General features: G+C 38.4%; 1 long non-coding RNA gene across 1 annotated transcript; it reads left to right on the forward strand.

Moving 5' to 3' along the window:
- The first annotated feature begins 325 nt into the window (after positions 1-325).
- LOC118765551 lies at positions 326-26049 on the forward strand. Its single transcript, XR_005001413.1, has 4 exons — positions 326-400; positions 8690-8702; positions 16844-16850; positions 26038-26049. It is a non-coding gene; the product is annotated as an uncharacterized LOC118765551 (long non-coding RNA).
- The last annotated feature ends 507 nt before the right edge of the window (positions 26050-26556 follow it).

Consider the following 26556-nt stretch of genomic DNA (forward strand, 5'->3'; position numbering starts at 1 on the left):
CAAACAGGATGGTCGTATTTTTAACAGCTCTCTCAAACTGCCACTTCATGGCGTTGCTACACTATGCTTGAATGGACAGGATTTGGCTCACTCCACTTGACTACTGTGACTAGCTCCTAGGCTATCGATTCGCCCTGAAGAAGAAAGTATATATTGCGAATCCAGAAATAAAATATTTATGCTGTTGAAGATATTCGGAAGTCTTGGCTTTTCTTTCGATTAATAATTTAATGTAAGGGATGAGAGCTGCACCATCCAGTGTTACAGACCTTTCATCCATGTTACAGAAGCAATGTGTTTGCGGATGGCTAATGGTTTGGATGTGGTGTTGAAGAAGGAGCAATAACTCCTGAAATATGCAAATACACTCATTACCAATTTTTCTATCTTCAATCGCATTGTTTACAAAGAAATATTCATACACGAAACATCGTAACTGGCTCTAAGTCCTACAGAATATCTCTAAAGATAACTTGTAAGTGATTGACTCACACAAAAGTGGGATACAGTATTGACTTATAAACCTTCAATATACTTTGTTTTATATTAAAGGTTTTATGAGTCAATACTTTAATATTCTTGGAGGGGGCTAGTCAGTAACATCAACCTCAGTACATGACTGGTATTTATTTTACTGACCCCGAATGGATGAAAGGCAAAGATGATCTCAGTGGAATCTGAACTCTGAATGTAAAGACAGGTGAAATACCACTAAGCATTTTGTCTGGCATGATAACAATTCTGCCAGCTCACCATATTGATGATAATAATAATAATAATAATAATAATAATAATAATAGAAGAAGAAGAAGAAGAAGAAGAAGAAGAAGAAGAAGAAGAAGAAGAAGAAGAAGAAGAAGAAGAGAAGAAGAAGAAGAAGAAGAACAACAACAACAACAACAACAACAACAACAACAATTCTTTCTAATAAAGGCCTGAATTTTTTGGGGAAGGGACTAGTTGATTACATCAACCCCAGTACTCAATTAGTACTTATTTTAGGATGAAAGGATGAAAGGCAAAGTTGACCCTGATGGAATTTGAACTCAGAATGTAATGATGGACAAAATGCTTAACAGCATTTTGTCCAGCATGCTATCGATTCTGCCCAATGTACTAACAATTCTGCCAGCTCGCCACCTTGATGATGACAATGATATTGAGTGGCAGACAGAATTAGAGGTAAATGAGATCACAAGAAAACTAAAAAAGAAATACCCAAGAAGTAGAACAGCCAACAACACAAACCAGGATGAAGCAAGATGCATAAATAATAGAGTTCAAGCCAAAGAAGAGCCTACAACAAAAAATGATAGCACTGCCAATCAGGAAGGGAAAACTGACACCAGTGAATTAAGTGAGGAAGGTCAGATTTTAGGGAAGTTGAAGGAAGTAATGAGTAAAGACGAAAGAAAATGATTACCAGTATTAAAAGTTGCTAGATATTACCAAGAAAGTAGATTCTGTTATCAGTAGGATAGGTACTAAAACTACAAGTGACACTAGCTTATTGATTTATGCAGGAGGGGTAGTAGTTATTAGCAGACTAGGTATTACTCAAGGAATGAACAGGAAGGAGCAGATGTGGAAAGGAAGATTAGAAAATAAAGTGGAGACTTCAAGACAAGATTTGAGTAGGATAGAAGCCTAGAAACAAGACAGGTTAGGGAATACAAGATTTCAATCTTCCTTTGAGAAAAAGTACTTAGCCAAAGAGAAAGAGTTTGGGATAGTCATAGAAAAGCTGAAACAGCACATCATAGCAATAGCAGGTAAGCTTTCCAGATATCAGAAAAGAAAAGCTCAGTATCAACAAAACAAATTGTATGAGACAGACCAAAGATTTTATCACCAAATGAATACTGTAGAAGAAACTACTGAAGATGAGAAGCCTAATGTAGAAGAAGCCAGAAAGTTCTGGGGTGATATTTGGGATGGTGATGCAGTATTGTTAAAGAAAGTGAGTAAAGGGGTAGTTAGGGGGAAGCAGCCAGATCTGAAACTAACTAGTGCATTAATGAGCAAAGTGTTAGGAAGAGTGCTGAATTGAAAGGGTTCCAGGCCCAGATTTAGTACAAGGGTACTGGTTAAAGAAAAATTAGTTAAAGAAAAATACATGGGAGACTGAGGGAACAGCTTCAGGATTGCCAGAATGGAGGAATAATACCTGATTTGATGACTAGAGAGAGAACAGTACTTCTTATGAAAGATAACAGTAAGAGCAATATAGCCAGTAATTGTAGACCAATTACTTTTTTACCACTAGTGTGGAAGTTGTTAACAGGAATGCTCTCAGAAGCATTTATGAGCTTCTTGACAGCCAGAAAAACTAAAAGGTTACAGGAAGAAGGCTAAAGGAATGCTTGATTTATTATACTTAGACAAAGCAGAAGTGAAATCTAGAAAGAAAAATTTAACAATAGCATGGATACATTATAAGAAAGCCTATGACATGATTCCACACACATAGATAAGTTACTGTTAGAGTATATTCGGTATTGCAGACAACATAAAAGAATAAATTAACTATGAAGAGGCAAAAAGTAGATCTTTACACATCTGATACATCCTTTGGTGTAACCTTGTTAGGACTCAATAATCTGTTTGTAGATCAAAGACACCCATCCACAAAATAATTCAAGGACAATGGAACCAGGATGAGAGAGAGAGATTAATGTAAATGATAACCCAGATATGGGGGAGGTGAACATATCCGCTCATTGACATTATATGAACTTTGCAGCAGGAATTCCAGGTCAGTCTTAAACCCACAAGTCAGATGAGTTCCACTAAATTCCATCTTGTCAAATGTAAAGTAATTTCAAAATGTTGCAGGAAGAGAACATTATTAATATTATTATTGTTTACGCCTAACAGATTAGACTTGGAAAAAAATTCCTAACATTGGGCTATAACAAGTAACCTTAGATGCCAAGATCTTTCCTAAGTATCCTAGCTGTTCCTAATAATATTGTTTTCTGGAGTTGTGCTAAACTACATTTTATACCTGTTTCCTCTATCCATCTGTTCAAATCTTTAGGAATAGTTCCTAATGCCCTTATAAGTACAGGGATACAGTTTACTTGTACTTTCCATAATCTCTGTAACTCAATGACTAAGTCCTGGTACTTTTCTATTTTCTCTATACCTCTTATATTGACTTTCTCATCATTTCGGACTGTAAAGTCAATTACCTGGTACTTTCTCTTCTCTTTGTCTACTGCTTCTAAATCAGGCCTTCTAGCTTTTATTACTCTGTCAGTGTGAATTTTAAAATCCCACATCTTATATTTCTTACTTTTTAGCACTTTACTAGGTTTATGTTCATACTGTTTATCAGCATGGTCAAATCCTAGCTTTCCACATAACTCCCAGTGGATTATTCTTCCTAGGTTGTCATTTCTTTTATTGTATTCTTTCTGTGCCAGCATATTACATTCACTAACTATATGAGTAACAATTTTCTCCTTCAATTTACACAACCTACATTGGGAATCTACCTGATTTTTGTCTATCTTGGCATTTATCCAGTTAGTCCTCAATGCTTGATTATGTGCTGCTACTAACAAACTTTCTGTCTTCCTTTTCAGCCTTCTTTTCTGCAACACAGCTATGTGTCACTATTACTATTTCCAGCAACTATTTTTGGACATCTACCAGGCAAAGCCTTCTCTTGCCAGTCAGATCATCTTGCATTTCAACACCAAAATATAATTGATACTTATTTATTGATGACCAGAGCAATGAAATGTAGGATTCCTAACACTTGTTACAAATTCTGTACATTTGAGAAAAAAGCATTGTGACTGAATACATTCTATAGACTCCATCCACATGGACATGAAATAAAAAAATAATTTTTTAATATTGGCACAAGTTCCACAAATTTCTAGGCAAATAAATTAACCCTTAGTATATAGCTGATATTTTATCAAGTCAGCTCCTAAATATATATTATATCAAGAGATGTAATGGAAACTATATTGTTTTAATTATGCTTTAATTACCAGTCATTTGTAGAGTGCTCACTGTAATTTATTTCTTTGATCTGGAGGCAATGAAATACTGAATCAACCCTAGAAGGATTTTAACTTATAAAATATAAGAGTATAACTAAATATTTAATGACATCTAGACCAACACTTTAAGATTCTTTTACCTTGTTGCTTCTTCATGCTTTACTCTGACACATAAGGCAACATGAAATATAAGGCGCACAAGATATATAAGGCACTCAAGGCACATATAAGTCAATCAAAGTACATGTAAGTTATTCCTGGCACAAATAAGGCACCTAAGGTACATGCAAGCCACTCAAGGCATATGTAAGACAGTTAAGACATATATAAGTCATTCAAGGAATATAAAAGTCAATCAAAGTACACTTAAGGCACATAAAGTATGTATAAAACACTCAAGCCATATATAAGGCACTCAAGGTACATGCAAAGCATATATAAGGCCTTAAAATACATATAAGGTATTCAAGGTACATATAAGTGAGTCAGTGTAGAGTAAGGCACCCAAGGTACATATAAGGAATTCAAGGTAGTGGTAAATATCCAAGCGCGGCATATACTGCAGGCTACTCTTCGGGCCAATCCTTGGCCCGAAGAATAGCATGCAGTATATGCCTCACCTGGATATTTACCACTTTTGAAGTTCCACTCGCTATGAAACATCTGTAGCCTGGATCTTATCTACTCCATTCCATAACTCTTGTATTCTTATTCACACACTTGGCAACCCTGGTCATCTACCGGGAAATATAAAAAGAATGTTTTTCAGTTTATCATACTTGGATACGAAAAAAATCAGCAACCTTCCATCTCAATAAACCACTATTGTCCCTGAAAGTTGGTTTTTTTTACATTTATTACAGATTGATTGAAGCTAACTTTCTTCCTACACCTTGATCCATGGATCTTACATTTTTATAAATATGTGTGTGTGTGTGTGTATTCATATGTACACTCATTTATATATGTGTGACAGATGATGTAGCATTGCTTTTGAAATAACACAGATTATGAAATAGCTGCCAGGTAATGAAATAGACATGTATACTCTCACTTCACTTCTCTTATCTGATCAATTTTTATATATAGTCTCCAGAATTGCAATTCTTGGACAGAATAACTGTGAGATTATATTTTAGACTTAATCACAGTCTTTTTCCTTAGCCATCAAAGTGGAGAGCTTACTGTGGACTCTGTTCAATTCCTTAGATCCCTATTCTTATTATATACATATACATGCATGTGTGTATGTATGTAGGTATGTATGTATATAATAAGAATAGGGATATATATTTTTTGATTTTGATTTTGATTTTCAGTTTAAGCTTATGAGCTGTGGCCATGCTGGGGCACCGCCATATATATTTTATATATAATATATATATATATATATAATATATATATCAAAACAATTCAAATCAAATCAAATCAAAACAAATCAAAATAGATGAATTAATGGAATTGTATCTTTGTGGTACCAGTGCCGGTGGCACACAAGAAAAACATCCGAACGTGGCCGTAGCAGTACCGCACCGACTGGCCTCCGTGCTGTGGGCACGTAACAAAAACCATCGATTGTGGCCGTTCGCCAGCCTCATCTGGCACCTGTGTCGGTGGCACATAAAAACACCATCCGAAGACCCGGCAAGACTAGTCAGGCCATAACTGTGGCCCCTACCTGGGACGTAGTCAGTCCACTGTGCATACCTTCCTTCTTGTGACACTTGTGAAGACCGAGACCTGTTGAGGCAAGTGAAAATCAAAACAAAAAAAATAATAGTATGAACATCAATGGAATTGTATCTTTGTGGTACCAGTGCCGGTGGCACGTGGCACACAAGAAAACCATCCGAACGTGGCCGTAGCCAGTACCACATCGACTGGCCTCCGTGCTGTGGGCACGTAACAAACACCATCCGATCGTGGCCGTTTGCCAGCCTCATCTGGCACCTGTGTCGGTGGCACATAAAAACACCATCCGAGCGTGGCCGTCTGCCAGCCTCGTCTGGCACCTGTGTCGGTGGCACATAAAATCACCCACTACACTCTCGGAGTGGTTGGCGTTAGGAAGGGCATCCAGCTGTAGAAACACTGCCAGATCTGACTGGACTGGTGCAGCTTTCGGGCTCCCCAGACCCCAGTTGAACCGTCCAACCCATGCTAGCATGGAAAGCGGACGTTAAATGATGATGATGATGATGATGATATATATATATACTATATACACACATACGCAATGGTCTTCTTTCACTTTCCTTTTATCAAATTCAGTTAGGAAGCTTCCATTGGCCTGTGACTGTAGTAAAAGACACTGACCAAGGTTCCATGCAGTAGAACAGAACCCAAAACCATGTGAATGAGAAGCTATACATGCACTCACACACACACATACACACACACACGTGCGTGCACACACGTGTATTTACATAAACAATGGTAGATGATCTGAATGTTTTACAATAGTCCATCAGGTTCAGTAAGGTCTATTTAGTACACAATTATAGAAGATCCACATTACATTGCACAGAAAGGTGCATTATTACATGTATTCCACGATATTGCTCTGGGCCTTGTACATCCTCAGTCAGACAATGTCCAGGCTGATGCGTGCACAAAGGCTTCATCTTCCTAAGACAAAGTTCTTTGAAGCTGATATTATGAACTTATCAAAGGATAAGGCGCAGGAGTGGTTGTGTGGTAAGTAGCTTGCTTACCAACCACATGGTTCCGGGTTCAGTCCCACTGCGTGGCACCTTGGGCAAGTGTCTTCTACTATAGCCTCAAACCGACTAAAGCCTTGTGAGTAGATTTGGTAGACAGAAACTGAAAGAACCCGTCAATATATGTATGTATCTCCATTTTCTTATCTTGTATATATATAATATATATATATATATATATATATATATATATATATAATATATATATATATATATATGTATGTATGTATGTGTGTGTATATGTTTGTGTGTCTGTGTTTGTCCCCCCAACATCGCTTGACAACCGATGCTGGTGTGTTTACATCCCTGTAACCTAGCAGTTCAGCAAAAGAGAATAAGTACTAGGCTTACAAAGAATAAATCCTGGGGTTGATTTGCTTGACTAAAGGCAGTGCTCCAGCATGGCTGCAGTCAAATGCCTGAAACAAGTAAAAGAGTAATATATGACAGTGGCTACTTATATTGTAGTTGATGATATTGTTATTGTTATTGTCGTTGTGGTTATAGTTGTTGTTGTTGATGTTACCATTGAATCTGTATCAGTTCATGATATATCTTTTCTTTCTCTCTTCTTCAATGTGCATATATATGTGCACAGTTGTAACTGTTGACAAGTATTTATCTGTGTCTACCTAAAGATATTAAGAGGGACCACACCCTCCATCACACTCTTCACATCAACCATTTCTATCTTCTATTTATACCATCCTACTACTTAGCTCTCTGCTACCCTATATTCTGCCATACCATTGATGTTGTGTGTAATTTAATGTGTATTTTGAGCAAACTTAACACTGTTCTTTGTAATTTTTCACTGACAAAACTGATGAGGTGAATCAAGATAATACAATTTCACCAAACAATTATGTAAACTTGTCAGTCAATTTACTGAAACATGTGTAAGTTATATAAAGATTAGAATACCAGTTACATTTTCTCTATTTTTTATTAATTCTATTATGTGAAACATATTCTGAAAATCCATAAGATTCACAAGCAGAACTGGTTAGGTCAGGGGATGCAACTGCTAATACAAACTGACCAGCAAAGTGTGGAAAATGTCCCAGATTATTTAAGCCTACCAAATGGGTCAAAACTATACGTAACTGTTGAGGGCAGAAAGCCAAGATGTCACTTATGCAGGAATACAAACCATCTAAAGGCTTTCTGCCCACAACAAAAGAAAGAAGAGAGACCTGCACTTTTGCCACCACCACCACCAAAACCAACACCACCACCACCAAAACCACCACCACCACCACAACAACAACAACAACAACAATAACAGCAGCAGCAGCAGCCGTCCAAGAATTTGGACCTGGAGATCTCCATTTTCAGTGACTTTGAGGGCCACCCCCCCCCCCCAGTGGCGTCAGGTGTCAACGAAGAGCCCTCAACTACAACAAGATGACCAAAGTTTTTTTTTCCAAGGTCTGGGGTCTCCTGCCTCTAAGCCCTAGACCATCACCTAATTACCCTCACCCGTCTTGTTGCTTAACAACAATAACAACAGCAGCAGGCAGCTACAGCTGCAAAAGCAACAGTAACAGTAGTAGCAGAATCTGCGATGACAGAAGCACCAACAGCAGTAGCAGCAACAACTCCAAGAACAATAGTGGAAACAACAGCAGAGAAACAACCAACATCGACAGCAGTAAAAACAACAGCATCAGGATTCCCCAAAGCAACAACACAAAATTTATCAACAGAAAAACCATAAAAACCTCTGTAAGACTTCCCCCTCACATATTCAGAGCTATCAGGAAACCCTAAAACAACTACAACAACAATTTCAATAAAGAATTCAAAAATTTCCACAAGACATCCCCCTCCCCTTTTCGGACCACAAAAATGAAGGGGATGAGGAGGATCAGAATTGGCAAATTGTTGTCCCCACTAAAGGAAAGAAAAGAAGACCAAAAAAATGCACCCACTAGAACAGACTGGTAGGTTTGAACACACAGTGATGGATATTACACACAGAGATGGATAAGGCAGTGAGCTGGCAGAAATGTTCGCATGCTGGATGAAATGCTTAGTGGTATTTCGTCTGCCGTTACGTTCTGAGTTCAAATTCTGCAGAGGTTGACTTTGCCTTTCATCCTTTCAGGGTCAATAAATTAAGTACCAGTTACGCACTGGGGTCGATATAATCGACTTAATTCGTTTGTCTGTCCTTGTTTATCCTCTCTGTGTTTAGCCCCTTGTGGGTAGTAAAGAAATAGGTATTTCGTCTGCTGCTACGTTCTGAGTTCAAATTCCGCTGAGGTTGACTTTGCCTTTCATTCTTTCGGAGTCGATAAATTAAGTACCAGTTACGCACTGGGGTCAATCTAATCGACTTAATCCCTTTGTCTGTCCTTGTTTGTCTCCTCTATGTTTAACTGCATGTGGGCAATAAAGAAATAAGAAATGGATAATAGTAGCAGCAACAATAACACACCATTCCCAACAACAGTTCCACTGACACAGCCGACACTAATAACACCATCACTATCTCTGCAACCATCACCAACGCTGTTTAATTTACACACACAACAGTTAAACAACAATCCATCAAACAAACAAAAACAACAAATTATCAACTTGACTGCCGTAAACACAGAAAACAAGACATTAATGCAAGACGTTCAACATTACATAGACATTAACTAAAGCACACTTGTTACATCAAGAGTTAACACTAACATACCACAGCACATAAAAATAATTGAAACAACAGAGAGCACTTACAGCCATTTAAAAAATAAATATCCTGAGTTTGTAAGGGATTTTCAAAAGTCATGTAACAAAAGACTTTACAACAACTTGCTGGGGGAAAACACCCACATCCAGTGAGAAGGATGAAGAATGAACCACCACTTCTCCCCAACAAAACTTTAGTAAGTAGCTCCCTCCTACTTCCTTATTCTCCTAGTGTTTAACATGATTATTGCTCCCATGTTGGACGATTTAGAGGCTTACACATCTCTTAATCGGCCTGAAATGGGAGGTGGGGTGGTAGTGCTGCTCAGAAAGGACTGGATCTCAAGTTTGTTCTGTAGGCCAATAGACAGAGCTGACATAGGATGTCCACAATTTAAAGTTGTCAGCTACACAGATAACAAAATTTTGATCTGTACAATCAATCTAAATAGACTTCAAAGGCAGGGCCCTGGATACTGGAAGCTGGATGTGTCCTTGGCACACCAAGCTTTCAGAAACTGACTTAGCAGGTTAGTCTATCGAAAGTTGATGAATGCTGTCATCAACAACCAATGATGTGTAGCTCTGAAAAGGGCAATTAAAATAGAGGCATTAGGGTTTAGCAAAGAAATAGTGATAGAGAAGTCTAGAGTAGAAGGAGACCTAGTTAGGACAGTAGAAGAGGCACTTAGTAAAGGCATAGCAACCGACGTGCTGGCGACAAGATTGGCACTTGACCAATTCTTCAACTCCAAGCATGAAGGTTGTGTTGTCAGAGCTAGGGTGCATGCTCCAAAATATGAGGGAAGGAAAGCCATTCGATGGGCCTGGGTGACAGAGACAAAATGTGGAAACAAAACCACAATTTGGTCTTTGACGTTGCAGGACAGTTGCATGACAGACGAGTCCAAGCAGATGTGTCAGAATTTTGGCAGCACTTCGCTAAACTGTATGGGGCACATGGTGGCATGAAAATGGAGTTGGATTTCACCTCCAACCTTAATGGCCTACTGTGACTCTCAACCAGGAATGCTGAGTTCTGCGAAATGCCAATAACAGCCAAAGATATTTGTGAAGCGATGTCTAGCTGCACAAGGGACAGGTCTCTGGGTTTGGATGGTCTGCCCTTTGAGTTTTATACTCATATGCCAGACTACTGCAATTGGCAACATAACAGTAGAATTCTCAGTTCAGTGAGCCAAGGCTTAGTGTTGTTGTTGGGAAAGGACCTGAACAAGGGGGATGGACATTATCAATAATTTTAGGCACGTAACTCTGCTAAACACATTACAAGATTTTGGCCAAGGTGTTAGTGAAGAGGTTGGCACTTGTTGTTGCCAGACTGGTCAGTGATGTGCAAACATGTGCTATCCCAAACAGATCTAACCACAACAACCTACATGTCACATGATACATCATAAAGAGGGTATGTAAAGAACCTGGCATGGGTGGGGCCCTGATCAATTTGGATCAATTGAAAGCTTTTGATAGGTTAACTATGAATACTTGGTGGGTATCCTGAAGGTAGCTGGTTTCGGTCCCATTTTCAGAGGCTGGATTGCTGCAGTGTATAGCGACATCTGCTCGGTGGCCAAAGTTAATGGCCACTTTTCATTTAGCATCACATATTCAGTTCATCAAAGATGCCCACTCTTGCCCCTTCTGTACATGCTGGCTCTCGAGCCATTACTGCAGAAGTTGGATGTTTCAAGAGGCATCCCACGAGAACTAGGATGTAGAGTCTTTGTGTCAGCATATGCAGACTATATCACTGTAACAGTGTCAGACATTTCAGAAAATGGGGTGATTGGCACTACACTAAAAGAATACGAAATGGTGACAGGAGCAAAGATTAACCAGAAGTCAGTGAGCCTGCAGCTCGGCACCTGGAGTGGCAGGTCCATGTCAACCGACAGTGTTGTTGAATGCTGGATGGAAGGCCCAGTTAAACTACTTGAGGTCTGGTTTGGTCCAGATCTCCAAGTGGACAAGAACTGGGAAGAGGTCACAAGCAGGGTGGCCAATCTCACCCAGAAATGGGGCGAGAGAAAGCAGTCCCAGAAAGGTCGGGCAGAGGTGATAAATGCATACATTGTATCTGTCATCTTTTACTGCCTGACCATTGTTCCTAGCCCTGCTTCATTGTTGATTAAGCTGGAGCACCTGCTCTTCCTCTTTCTGTGGAAAGAACAGGTTCCGAATGTCAGAGAGTCTATTTGTTGTCAGCATTTGCAGTGTGGAGGTCTGGGGATGCTGTGACTAAGGATGCACATGCATGCACTGAGGCTGCGATATCTCCAGTGATACCTTATCAGTGAATAGATGTGGATCAAGCATAAACCAAGACAGGGCGCTTGGCACTTAGAGTGTCTCCAAGTACTCAGAACTCTCAGCTATTTGGGCAATGCTCTACCATGGAGTTCCATAGGGGGTTAGTGGAGGGCAAGAGTAACGACATTCTGGAGGAATCTCTGTGTTGATTGGTCTTTTCCGGAGAATGTTTGGACCAGGGCCCATGGATAATATCCAGGAATCCCTGGCCTGGAAATGCTACAGGGGAGGTCTGCTGGTTTGAGACAAGCTCTACAGGCACAGAAGTGGGGTCAGCCAGTCCTGACCAAGATGTGCACAGAGTGATGAAACCATCCTGCACGCACTCGTACAGTGCCTGAGCATTAATGAATAGTGGAGCTTTGTCAGACAGTAATTGTCACGTGTGGGACAGATCCAACTCTTGTCCGAGTTCATGAAGATCGCCCCACTACCTTCCTTTGGCTGGCAAGGTCAGGCAGTTTTTCTGTCTGGAGGCTATGGCAAAAGAGGTTGTGTAGTGGATGCATCTGACAGGATTGAAGACAGGCACTTTCCACTTTGGCCAAGGACTCATTAACTTTTTCAGGTTCCATTTGAAAAGGAAGGTGAGGGTAGAGAGGGAGGTACTGTTACCCAGTAAGTTCATTGAAAGGTGGGTGAATGTGGCAAGGATGGCCTATATGAATGAGCCTACACTAAGTATGTGCTTGTAGGCTGGAGTAGGTGAAGAGAAGAGGAGTGTTTGCCTGAGGCACCCTGTGTGATCGGGTTATCCATGGTGTGTGAAGTTTCCTTGGATGCTCCTGTTTGGATTTCCCACCTATTGGAGAATTTAATTGTTTGAATTTTATTGTTGTTTCTGCTTATTTACTATTTACACACATTGTCTAAACCCCACCATCCCTTGTTTGTTTTGTGTAATGTCCTTTTGTTTTTTATGTTTGCCCTTGTGGCCAATAAAGAATTATTATTATTATTATTATTATTATTATTATTATTATTCTATGTTTGACTTTTGCTTTATATTTGTACAAGTTGGCTCCAAGTCTCACCCAGAGACCTCAAGAGACAACAGGTTGGAAGTTCGTGTTGTTGTTATGCCTAGTGTGCCATATATTTGGTTTTGTATTTAGTGTTGTACTAGTGAATATCTAAAAAAAAAACATACGAAAATTATGTTTGTTTTAAAACTTGAGATTACATAGAAAGTATTTTGCGTAGGATATGAGCAGTTCCCATGAGCACTATCTTTTGAATTTCTGCCATTTTGGGTTTCCTGGTATCTGAGTTAGGTAGCAATCAGCCCCTTTTGCTATCATTCCCAGGACACCTATGGCAACAGGTATTGTTTTAGTCTTCAGGTTCCATATTTTGCTGATTTCTATTTCAAGATCTTTATATTTGCTTATTATTATTATTATTATTGTTGTTGTTGTTGTTGTTGTTGTTGTTGTTGTTGTTGTTGTTGTTGTTGTTGTTGTTGTTGTTGTTGTTGTTGTTGTTGTTGTTGTTGTTGTTGTTGTTGTTGTTGAGTGAGAGAGCAGTTCATGCCATCAAAGTGACACTGGGGTAAAATATACGAAGCCCAATATACCCATCATGACTACCCGTCTGATAAGGGTACACCAAGCACATGCATCACAACCATATGTGCACGACATGGTGATCTCATATCAAGATAAACAGCACATGACCTTGCAGGTGGGGCCCAGTTAGAATTTTCTTCAGGTTGAGTAGCCCATCCCACTCAAAAGGTCCCTGAATAAGGGTTGTTTAAGGATGTTGAAAGAACCACCCATGTTTCCAGATGTGAATTATTCAAACCCCAAAGAATCCCTTTCAACACATGGCTAAGATGCTCCCCTACTACTTCTGCTCGTGATCAGAGATGCACATATCGTCAGCCACTAAGGGACATGCTCAACTGGTTAAAGTCAAACAACTGACAAGCAAATCTGTGGTATTGAGCAGAATATTTGCTGTAGCCCATCTTTTATACCAAGACAAAACAATGTACATGATAACACTTCCAATCAGTTAAGATCAGAAAACATGAGAGCCACTGCCTGGTACTGCATCAGGGCATTTATTATTATTATTATTATTATTATTATTATTATTATTATTATTATTATTATTATTATTATTATTATTAAGGTAAGTGAACTGGCAAATTCATTAGCACATCTGACAAATGCTCAGCAGCATTTTTTCCAGAGCTCTACATTCAGATTTTGAATTTCGCCTAGGTGAACTTGGCCTTTCATCCTTCCAGTGTTAATAAAGTAAGTGCCAGTGAAGCACTCAGGTCAATATAATTGACTTTCCCATATAATTGGCTTGATGCCAAAATTTGAAACTATTAAAGGTAGAGAGCTGGCAGAATTGTTAGCATGCTGGACAAAATGCTCAGTGGCATTTATGTTCTGAGTTCAAATTCCACTGAGGTCAACTTGGCCTTTCATCCTATCAGGATACATAAAACTTAGGAGGCAATACAATCAACTAGCCCCTCCACTATCATTTCAAACTTTCTGCCTATAGTAGAAAGAATTAAAAGCAGTAGTAGGCAGGCAGAATTGTTAGCGTCACAGATAAAATGCTTAAACTCCTGTGCCTCTACGTTCTCAGTTCAAATTTCACTGAAGTCAACTTTGCCTTTCATCTTTTGGAATTCATGAAATATCATTTTTGCACTGGGGTCAAATATAATCAAGTAGATCCCTGCCCCCAAATTTTAGGCCTTGTGCTGATAGTAGAAAGAATAGTTGTTATTATTATTATATTTCTTGGCACAGTATGGACATAAAAGTATTTGTTTTTGTTGCCTTTTCCTCATGTTAACTGTCAAGCCTAACCCCCTTTTTTTATTACCATATATCTGTTGAAATACATTGTCTTTATTTCAATTAATTTTGAAAATCATTAAGAATTTATTAAAAGAACCATATCATAACTAAGCTTCTCACAAGTTTGTATCATAGAACCAAGATATTAAAAAAAAATCTCAGATATCAAACAAGGTATGGTGGGGTTTAGACAATGTGTGTAAATAGTAAATAAACAAAAACAATTAACAATAAAATTCAAACAATTAAATTCTCAATAGGTGGGAAATCCAAACAGGAACATCCAAGGAAACCCCACACACCATGGATACCCTGATATTAAAAAAATCTCAGATATCAAAAAGGGTTGAAACTTTTGTTTCCTTTTTAGAATCTGGCCTGAAAGTCGTCTTCCATAAGCAAATCAAGGACCTTCTGCAATTCACTCTGGATCTTGACAATGGTGTTAAAATGGTGACCTCTGAGCTGCATTTTCATCTTGGGGAAGAGATGGAAGTCTGCAGGTGCTAAATCTGGGAAATAGGGCAGGAAGCAAAACCATGTTGTTTTTGGTGAGCAACTCACAAGTGAGGAGAGCTTGGTGAAAAATCCAATTCTTCACGCTCCACAGACCCAGTCGCTTTCACTGAATGTCCTTTAAATGCTCCAAAATGTTGCAGTACAACTCTTCATTGACAATCTGGCCCTGGAGGACAAATTCTCAATGCACAATACAACATTTCTGGGAGTGATACATGATAATTGTGGCAGGTCTTCCAGATCACTCATCATCTTCCAGGGGCTTTTTTCCACTTTTGAAGCACCTGTGCCACTCAAAACATGTATGGCCCCTTGCCTTGTCACCATAAGCTTGCCAAAGCATGCTCAATGCCTCTGTAACAGACTTCCCTAGTTTAATGCAAAATTTCATGTTGGCTCTTTGTTCCTGTCCATGACAGAATCGTAGACTACAGCAAGATGGCGAGCTGGTAGAATCGTTAGCACACCAGGCAAAATGCTTAGCGGTATTCCATCTGCCATTACGTTCTGAGTTCAAATTCTGCTAAAGTCAACTTTCATCCTTTCAGGTTCGATAAATTAAGTACCAGTTACGCACTGGGGTCGATATAATCGACTTAATCCATTTGTCTGTCCTTGTTTGTCCCCTCTATGTTTAGCCCCTTGTGGGCAATAAAGAAATAAGAATCGTAGACTACAGCATACACATGATCACAAAAATACAAATTTCACAACTTGCGAAGTAAACACAGCGATTTCACTCGGCAAACTGCTTCATGAAGGTCACTGTTAGCTCTCAGTGTGCAAGCAACTATGTGCCGCCATCTGTTGGCATGCTACAGAACTAGTCCGGGAACTTTTTGATACCACCTCATGCAAACATACTAAAGGTTCTTGTGCCTAATGATATAAAAAAAAATTAAAAGAAAAAGAAAAAAAAACACAGAAGCTTTTGTAACAAAAGGTTTTGTGTCTAGTCAAACGGAATTACACAAAATACATCTTTCATTTCATTTGAAAATAAACGAGGTTAAACTGACAACAGTTCCCAAAATGTATCACACAAAATACAACAGAAATTTAATTTTCAGCATTTATCTGTTTTTGAATGTCATGTCAGTTTTAGGAGAGATGTCAGGTGGGTGACTACATCTGCTGAAATACCATTATATCATCTATTCATCAGTCATTAGCATTATTCCCTATTCACACAAGCTACCAAGGGCTTTATTCTTCATCATTTTTTTTTTCTTTCAAATTTTTTTTTTTAGTTCCAATGTCATTTTCTTGGGGTGAAATTGAATCATTAAGTAGAAGGTTTTGTCTTTAATGTGAAATAACACTGAAATAGCAAAGATAAAAAGGGAAGTGTATGTATATACTAACACACACACATATATGTCTGTATACATACACATACATATATATACATATATATATACATATATACATACACACACACACACACACACACACATATATATATATGTATATATATGTAAACACACATATACATTTATAAATAAATATAAATATATACATTCATATATATACACACACACACACATATATATACAATATGTTACATAATGTCAGCACTTTATTTTCTAGCACAAGAATGTTGAATATAAATTCAGAAAGTGAACTTTTCTTTCCTCCCAGTGAAATATCAAAATGCATTGTCTTCTCTCATTATTGTAATTTGGTGACTTCTTTTGCACAGCAGTACTTTAAGTATACATTACTTTGCTGGTACAAGTTTAAATGTGCATTTTCTGAAAATGTGGTTGTACCCCACTGCTTCTCTTGTTCTCCTTTTCAGTTAACTCTTTACGATACACTCTGTGTACCTAATCAGTTCAGTGCACCTGTGTCCCTCTTATCCACCTAGTCTAAAACTGGAATATGCATTGTATGTATGCATATATATGTATGTATGTATGTATGTATGTATGTATGTATGTATGTATGTACGTATGTATGTATATGTATTTGTATATATATATATATATATATGTGTGTATGTGTGTGTGTGTGTATGTATGTGTATATATATATATATGTATGTAAAAATCAAAATCATTTCGATGACTGGCATCTGTACTAGTGGGTTGCAAAGAGCACCATACAAGTGTGATCGTTACCAGCGTCGCCTTACTGGCACTTATGCCTGTGCTAGTAGGGTGCCAAGAACACCATCTGAGCATGATCGTTACCAGCGTCGCCTTACTGGCACTTATGCCTGTGCTAGTAGGGTGCCAAGAACACCATCTGAGCATGATCATTGCCAGAGCAGCCAACTGGCTTCCGTACCCATGGCACATAAAAGGGCACCATTTGAGCGTGATCGTTACCAACGTTGCTTCACTGGCACCTGTGCCGGTGGGACATGTAAAAAGATTCGAGCGAGGTCATTGCCAGTACCGCCTGACTAGCCCCCATGCAGGTGGCACGTAAAAAGCACCCACTACACTCTCGGAGTGGTTGGCATTAGGAAGGGCATCCAGCTGTAGAAACTTTGCCAGATCAAGACTGGAGCCTGGTACAGCCATCTGGTTGCCAGCCCTCAGTCAAAATCATCCAACCCATGGAAAACAGATGTTAAATGTTGATGATGATGATGTATGTATGTGTATATATATATATATATATATATATATATATATATACAGTCTATATGCATACATACTTATGTGCAGGTGGTATGTAAAAGGCTCCTTACACACTCTGTAAACTGGTAGGCATTAGGAAGGGCATCCAGCGATAGAAACCATATCACAACAAACAACTGGAGTCTAGACATCCCCCACTGGCAGGTCAGCACTTGTCAAACCATCCAACCCATGCCAGCACGGAAAACAGACATTAAACGGTGACAATAATGTCTATATAATAGTTCTATATTTAAGAGATGAGGAATTATTTACATTATTTACATTATTTGCATTTGATGGATATTTGTCCTCGTCGTGTTTGTTGTTAACACGTTTTGGCTGATATACCCTCCAGCCTTCATCTGGTGTCTTGGGGAAATTTTGAACTTGGGTTCTCATTCCTAAGGTATTTTTCGATGTTGTTGTTGTTTTTATTATTATTATTATTATTATTATTATTATTATTATTATTATTCAAGTCACTGCTTGGAATCGAACTCAGAATCTTGCAGTATGTAGCTCTGCATGATTTTTCTCTGCATGAGTATTTATTATTTTTATTTGTATATATAGCAGTTCTGACTTCATTTTCTGACGTTATTACCATGTTCGCTATATCATAATCATTTCTGTTATCACAATTTGGGTGTGTTTGGTGATTATCATTGCGGCTCATATCTCCTTCATTGGTATTTAGCCGCGTATGAGTATGTCCAGCAGGTGGGTTATTGAACTGTTGTCACATTTTACTATTGTTTATGTAGTGCATGTGCTGCTCTAAATTAGTAGAGTTAACATAGGATACCGTCATGGTGTGCCAATTAAAAATAGCATGGCATCTATTCTTTTTTTTTTTGGCCTTTTCAAGCCTAACCAGGCTCATGGGCCTGGTTTCCCGGTTTCTGTGGCCTGTGTGTTCCCCCCAGATGGACGGGACGCTAGTCCATCACAGTGTTACTCAAAAAACAGGAAAAGAGAGTGAGAGAAAGTTGAGGCGAAAGGGTATAACAGGGGTCGCCACCACCCCCTGCCAGGGCCTTGTGGAGCTTCTAGGTATTTTTCGCTCAATAAATACACACAACGCTCGGTCTGGGAATCGAAACCACGATCCTCCGACTGCGAGTCCACTGCCCTAACCACTGGGCCATTGTGCCTCCACATGGCATCTATTAGATTTAGGAAAACATTTGTCTAAAGTAGCAAAACATTTTCCAGCAATCTTGGTTGAAACATGCAAAATGAAAATTGGGTTGTACTAGAGGACATAATGATTCCTATATCTGTTGTTTGGCTCATCTGATTTAGTCTGTTGTACAGGATTGGAACAATTTACTGTTATGAGCAGTTGGATTATTGTGTAGTGTTTGTCTATGAGTTTTTGATGGTAGTTCATTATCTTGGTAGTTCATTTTCCTGGCCCATATTCTCAATCTGAGTAAATTCTCATACCATAACATTGTGATGATGCACAATGTGTATTATTATTGGAGGAATTGACAGTGTTGTGTATGCCTGTGTCTTGTATATATTGAATTTTCTCACGGTGTCCAGCCCAGGCTAAAACAGCATTATAATAAGCTGCATGTGATTCGAAAATTTTTTTATTAGCAGATAATCTAGAAATTCTTGTAGAAATATTCTCAACTAATCCCCATATTATCGAGGGTGGATGGTTGGATACTACATTTATGTACTTAATATGATCATTTGATTTATGAAATGGTTCAAATAATCCAGTATCAAGACAGAAGGAAGCATCAAGAAAATTTACTCTACGATTATCTTTTCCCATAGTAATGTTTAGTCCTAAACTTTAAAAAAATTTAAAGAAAGATTTCCTATGTCTTTCTAATTGTACTTTACTACTTCTGTCCAGAAAGAATAGGGCATCATCTTTATATAGAGCCCCTGTTACTTCCAGAAAAGAAGACTGGATTAATGAAAGGATATATATTCCAACCTGTGCAGAGACAGATGACCCCATTGCTATATGAAAAGCATTCTCTCTATCTAATCTACTCCATAATCTACGATCAAAATCTACGAAAGTAGTTTACATGGCAAGTATTATAGCTATTTCTCATTGGGACAAATCAGAATTTCTCATAATATAAATCAGGGCTCTGTTGAGGACAATCGGATTAATAGTGGTGTAATAACTCTCTACATCTAGTTGCAAGAATTTAATATTCTTGCTAATTTCTAGAAGCTTAAATCATCCAACTAGAAGGCTAATCTAATTTTAGACTTGGAGGAGGTAGTACTCTATCAATAATTTTCTTACTAATAATCCTTGTATCAGATTTAGAAGGTCAAATCAATCTAGGGGTCAATAAGAAAGTTAGGTTTACAATCCTTAAGCATAATGTGGGATGTTCTAGGGATGTATGGCTCAGTTCTATCATCTATAGCTAAATTGCTAGCAATTTGTAACCCTATATTGTTTATTGATAGATAGATCCTCTCATTGTGAATGACAAATGAGGGCTCAGTAAAATAAAGCAATAATAAAATAAAGCTGCTTCTAGGGACTCGTTGGTCCAAAATAATGTTTAGAGATTGATTCCATGGTAGGATGAGATGAGCCCTCCTTCTTCAAAGAAGAGATCTTACATTTGAGGTGTCAAAGGAAAGAAGTTCAGAAATGGAATATTCTATCTCTGAACTTGTTTCCTTTTCCAGCCTGGAAGTCGTTTTCTGTAAGCGAGTCAAGGACCTTCTGTAATTCACTCTTGATCCCAATAATGGTGTTAAAATGGCAACCTTTGAGCTGCATTTTCAGTTACAGGAATAGATGGAAGTCTGTAGGTGCTAAATTTGGTGAATAGGGTGGGTGTGGAAGCAATACCATGTTATTTTTGGCAAGGAACTCATGAGTGAGGAGAACTCAATGACAGAGTGCATTGTCATTGTGAAGAATCCAATTCTGCGCACTCCACAGATCTGGTCACTTTTACTTAATGTCCTCTCTCAAATGCTTCAAAATATCACAGTAGAACTCTCAATTGATGGTCTGACCCTGGGTAGACAAATTCTTGATGCACAATACTGCAGATGTTGAAAAAAGTTATGAGCATTCTCCTGATTGGGCTGTGGCTCTGTCAAACCTTCTTTGTGATGACTGCTGCTTTGTCACAGGGTCATACATGTAGACCTACCTCTTGTCACCGGTGATGACACAACCTGAAGGATAGATCATTGGTGGCATGATGATGGAGGTCTCAACAGACTTCAATACGATATTCTTTTTGCCTAGTGATCAGCAAGCAGGGGGAAAACTTGGCAGAGATACACTGCAAGTTCAATTCAGATGTTAGGATTGCCTGCATGGACCCATACAACATCAGCAATGTCATTGATTGTCCTCCAATGATCCTCATGCACAAGCTGATGAACTTTTTCCATGGCAGATCTTCCAGATCACTCATCATCTTCCAGAGACTTTCCTCTGCTTTTGAAATATCCATGCCACTTGAAACATTGTGTGTAATTCTCTTTAGCATACTTCCCGACTTTAATGCAAAATTTCATGTTGGCTTTTTGTTCCAACTTCCTGTCCATGTGAAAATCGAAGACCACAGCATACATGTAATCACAAAAACACAAATTTCACAACTTGTAAAGTAAACACAACGATGTCACTTGGCACACTGCCTTATGAAGATCATAGCTAGCTTTCATTGCGCACACAACCATGTGCTGCCATCTGTTGGTGGACCACAGAACTAGTCTGAGAACTTTTTAATACCACCTCATATATACACACACACACATATAAGACATTAAAAATAAGAATGGAGATTTACACATCCTCAAAGTTTCTTAATTACAATTTCATATAAATTACATTCAATTTTAAATCTCTGTCCAATATGTGTTTTTACTGCATAGATATCCTAAGATGTGGCACCCAGTTGCATCTTGTTGGCTCAATTGCATTATAAGTTCACCCAAGGTGAACGTATCCATGCAGCTTTATTCAAGGTGATACCATTATGAGAATAATGTAGACACCTCTGATGAGAAGCCTATAAGGTTCGAAAATTGATTAAGGTTGTTCATCGTTTTTTCAGTCAGCAGAGAAATAGCTAAAATTTGCCCTGTTTATTATTATACCATGTATATATAAATTTATCCCCAATAACACTGACAAAGAAGACCAGCTCTATTGCGTAGTGTAAAAAGGCTTTAGGCTGGTGGCTAGCTTTTCTGAAGTACATGTACTTTATATAAAGTTTAGATAGCAGTTATGTTCTCTGAGTTCCTTTTATATATGTCATCATCATCATCATCATCATCGTTTAACGTCCGTTCTCCATGCTAGCATGGGTTGGACAGTTCGACCGGGGATCTGGAAAGCCAGAAGGCTGCACCAGGCTCCAGTCTTATCTGGCAGTGTTTCTACAGCTGGATGCCCTTCCTAACGCCAACCACTCCGTGAGTGTAGTGGGTGCTTTTTACGTGCCACCTGCACAGGTGCCAGGCGATATATATAAATGCATATATATATATTCTTTTATTCTTTTACTTGTTTCAGTCACTTGACTGTGGCCATGCTGGAGCACCGGCTTTAGTTGAGCAAATTGACAGCAGGACTTAGTCTTTGTAAGCCTAGTACTTATTTTATTGGTTTCTTTTGCCAAACTGCTCAATTATGGGGACATAAACACACTAGCATCAGCTGTCAAGCAATGTTGGGGGGGGGGACAAACACACACACACACACACACACACAAATACACACACACACAAATACACACACACACACACACACATATATATACACACAACAGGCTTCTTTCAGTTTCGGTCTACCAAATCCACTCACAAAGCATTGGTTGGCCCAAAGCTATAGCAGAAGACACTTGCCCAAGATGCCATGCAGTGGGACTAAATCTAGGACCATGTGGTTGGTAAGCAAGCTACTTACCACATAGTCACTCCTGCGCCTAAATATTCATGTATATAATCACACACAGACATATATGGGTTAATGTTGCCATTGGTTTCATGTTAAGAAAGATATTCCTTAACAATTATCAAGCTTCCAACATGGAACATTGGTGCTTGTCTCCATCTTGGATTAAAACAAGTGTTATTATTATCGTGCTAAAGAAGGTGGCAAGCTGGAAGAATTGTTAGCATACCAGATGAAATGCTAAGCAGTATTTTGTCTGTCGCTACGTTCTGAGTTCCAATTCTATCAAGGTCGACTTTGACTTTCATCCTTTTGGTGGGGGTCGATAAATTAAGTACCAGTTGAACACTGGGGTTGATGTTATCAACATATCCCCTCCCCCGAAATGGCTTCCCTTGTGGCAAAATTTGAAATCATTATTATTGTGCTAATGATACTGCCAACTTGTTGCCTTAAAATAATAATAATGGGTTCAAATTTTGGTACAAGACCAGCAATTTCAGGGGAGGGTATAAGTTAATACATCAATCTCAGTGTTCCACAGGTACTTATTTCATCGACCCCAAAATGATGAAAGGCAAAGTCAACCTCAGTGGAAGTTGAACTCAGAACATGAAGATGGACAAAATGCTGCTGAGCACTTTGCCAGTCGTGCTTATGACTCCGCCAGCTCACCAACAGGAGGAGGAGGAGGAGAATCTTTACTTTATTAACTGAAGATGAATGCTATATGGGGGTAAGACAAACTTGCAGGCTAGTATTAAAGAGTTATATAAAGATGAAAAAAGGGACGAAATACGTTATACAATTAAAGTTAAGTTAAATATTTATATAAGTAGGAGTGTAGGTATGGGAGTGGCTGTGTGGTAAGTAGCTTGCTTACAAACCACATGGTTCCGGGTTCAGTCCCACTGTGTGGGCAAGTGTCTTCTACTATAGCCTCGGGCTGACCAAAGCCTTGGGAGTGGATTTGGTAGACGGAAACTGAAAGAAGCCTGTTGTATATGTGTATATATATATATATATATATACATATGTATGTGTATGTATATATTTGTGTGTCTGTGTTTGTCCTCCCAACATCGCTTGACAACCGATGCTGGTGTGTTTACATCCCCATAACTTAGCGGTTTGGCAAAAGAGATCGATAGAATAAGTACTAGGCTTACAAAGAATAAGTCCGGGGGTCGATTAGTTCGACTAAAGGCAGTGCTTCAGCATGGCCACAGTCACATGACTGAAACAAGTAAAAAGAGTAAGTAGTAACATAAAAATAAATTAAAAGGATGATAAAACACAATGATTAAAATAAGATATAATTAAAAAGTAAGAAAACATGAAAAATAGTTTGGTTTCTTCTCCAGACAAAGAAAATTACTAGCTTTATGGAGTTAGATTATGCCATGGCCCTACCCACCTGCTATTGCTTGTAATGCTGTGTCATGCATCTAAAAGCACCTGTTAACAAGTTTTGAGTTGGTTGGGGGTAGATAAGAATGCATGTTTGTTAGGATAAGTTCAAACTATCAATAAAGAATGAGTTTTGGCTGGGTTGGGAGTTGGCAAAGGTCAAGTAAAATAAAAACTTGCTTTGTAAACACATAAGTAACAAATCCAGATTTTTAAAAAATGTCTTTATAGCAAAAGTAAAAAGAAACATGTCCATTGAAATGAAAAATAATAGTAATGGTAATTCTTTCTTTGATGGCACAAGGTCAGTAAGTTTAAGGGTTGGAGATGAGTTGAATGCATTGACACTAGTACGTCAGTGGTACTTTATTTTATTGACCCTGAAAGGATGAGAACAAAGTTAACCTTGGTGAGATCTAAGTTCTGAATATAAAGAACTGGAAGAAATGCTACAAGGCACTTTGTCTGATGCACCTGCAATTCAGCCAGTTTTAATAATAATGGTTTCAAATTTCGCCACAAGGCCAGTATTTTTTTTTTCTTTTTAGGAGAGTGGAGGTTCAGTTGAGACCAGTGCTCAACTGGAACTTATTTTACTAACTCTGAAAGAGTGAAAAACAAAGTCAACTCAGCAGAACATTAATCCTTTAGCGTTCAGATTAATCTGTCAAATGTAATTCTTATTCATTCACATTGTTTAGAATTAATCATGCAATGTCTCATAGCTTTGAGATTTCAATGATGTGATTGTTTATTTTTAGAATGACATTGTAGGGCAGGTTGAAAAGGCTGGATCTGGCCACTGTGTACATGAAACAGGTACAATATTTTGACTGGATATGGCTGGTTTAATTGCTAATAGGTTAAACTCAAAATGTAAAGAGCCAGGAAAAATGCCATGAAAAAGTTTGTCCAGTGTGCTAATTAATGATTCTGTAAACTTGCAACAATAATGATGGTAATTGTTTCTGATTTAGGTACAAAGACAACAATTCTAAGGAGAGCTGGGGATCAGTCAGGACAAGTGACCCCCAGCACTTGACTCATTCTTTATTTTATCAAACCTAAAAGGATGAGAGACAAACTTAACCTCAGGAGGGTTTGAACTCCGAGGGTCAAGAGCAAGAAGAGATGTTTTGTCCAAATCGCTAATGACTCTGCCAGCTCAGAATTCTTTTTAATTCTGGCATAAAGCCAGCAATTTTGAGGAGACAAGGCAAGACAATTACATTGACTCTAATATCTGACTGATATTTTATCAACCCTGAAAGGATGAAAGGCTAAGTCAACCTAGGTGAGATTTGAACTAAGAATATAAAGAACCAGAAAGAATGTTCTTAAACATTTTATCTGACACACTAATGATTCTACCAAACTCACAGTCTCAATGAAAATAATAATAATCTTTGAAATTTTTAGGGGAGTGGGGCTAGTTGATTATGTCACCCCACCACTACTTGATTGGTACTTAATTTATCAACACTGAAAGGATAAACAGTAAAGTCAGCCTGGGTGGAATTTGAACTCAGAATGTAAAGAGGGACAAAATGTTACAAAACATTTTGTCTTGAGCACTAACAGTTTTGCCAGCCACAGCCTTAATAATAATAAAGGCAGCAATTTTGGGGGAGGGGTTTGTTGATTACATCAACCCTAATACTCAGCTGGTACTTATTTTATCAACCCTGAAAGGATGAAAAGCGAAGTTGACCCCAGAAGAATTTGAACTCAGAATGAAAAAACTTGAAATGCTGTAAGTATTTTACCCAGCTTGCTAACAACTCTGCCAGCTCACTGCCTTAATAATAATAATAAACCTTTCTACTATAGGCACAAGGCCTGCAATTTTGGGGGAAGGGGACTAGTTGACTACACCAACCCTAGTACTTCACTGGTACTTACTTCATCAACCCCGAAAGGATGATAGGCAAGTCTACCTCAGTGGAATTTGAACCCAGAATGTAAAGACAGATGAAATGCCATGAAGCATTTTACCCAGCATGCTAATGATTCTACCAGCTTGCCACCTTCATGATGATGATGATGATGATAATAATAATAACAAGCACTCAGAGAGCGCAAACCTCCACCAAGGCAACACCAACATCCTCTCAATGATTAGCCGGAGATGATTTTTAAAATGGGAATATCTGAAATAAACTCGACTGCTCTCATAAACAAGAATACTAAAAATGAACCCGACCACTCTCAAAATTTAAGTAAAAAAACAGGAAAAATAATCCGGAATTCTTGTCCAGTACCAGATTGATCGCAAAATCTTATAAGTTCGTGTCAGTCACAAGGCCAAACATCTCTTAAAGTTTCATCTGAATCCATCCAGTGGTTCTTGAGATATCTTGTCCATAGACAAACAAATACGACTGAAAACAATACCTCCACCTTCACCAAAGTGGAGGTAATAACAATAACAACAATAATAATTGTTTCCAATTACAGGGAAGGGGCTAAGTCAGTTACATCAACCCTAAT

The sequence above is a fragment of the Octopus sinensis genome, linkage group LG12, assembly GCF_006345805.1.
Source record: "Octopus sinensis linkage group LG12, ASM634580v1, whole genome shotgun sequence".
NCBI classification, from domain to species: Eukaryota; Metazoa; Mollusca; class Cephalopoda; order Octopoda; family Octopodidae; genus Octopus; species Octopus sinensis.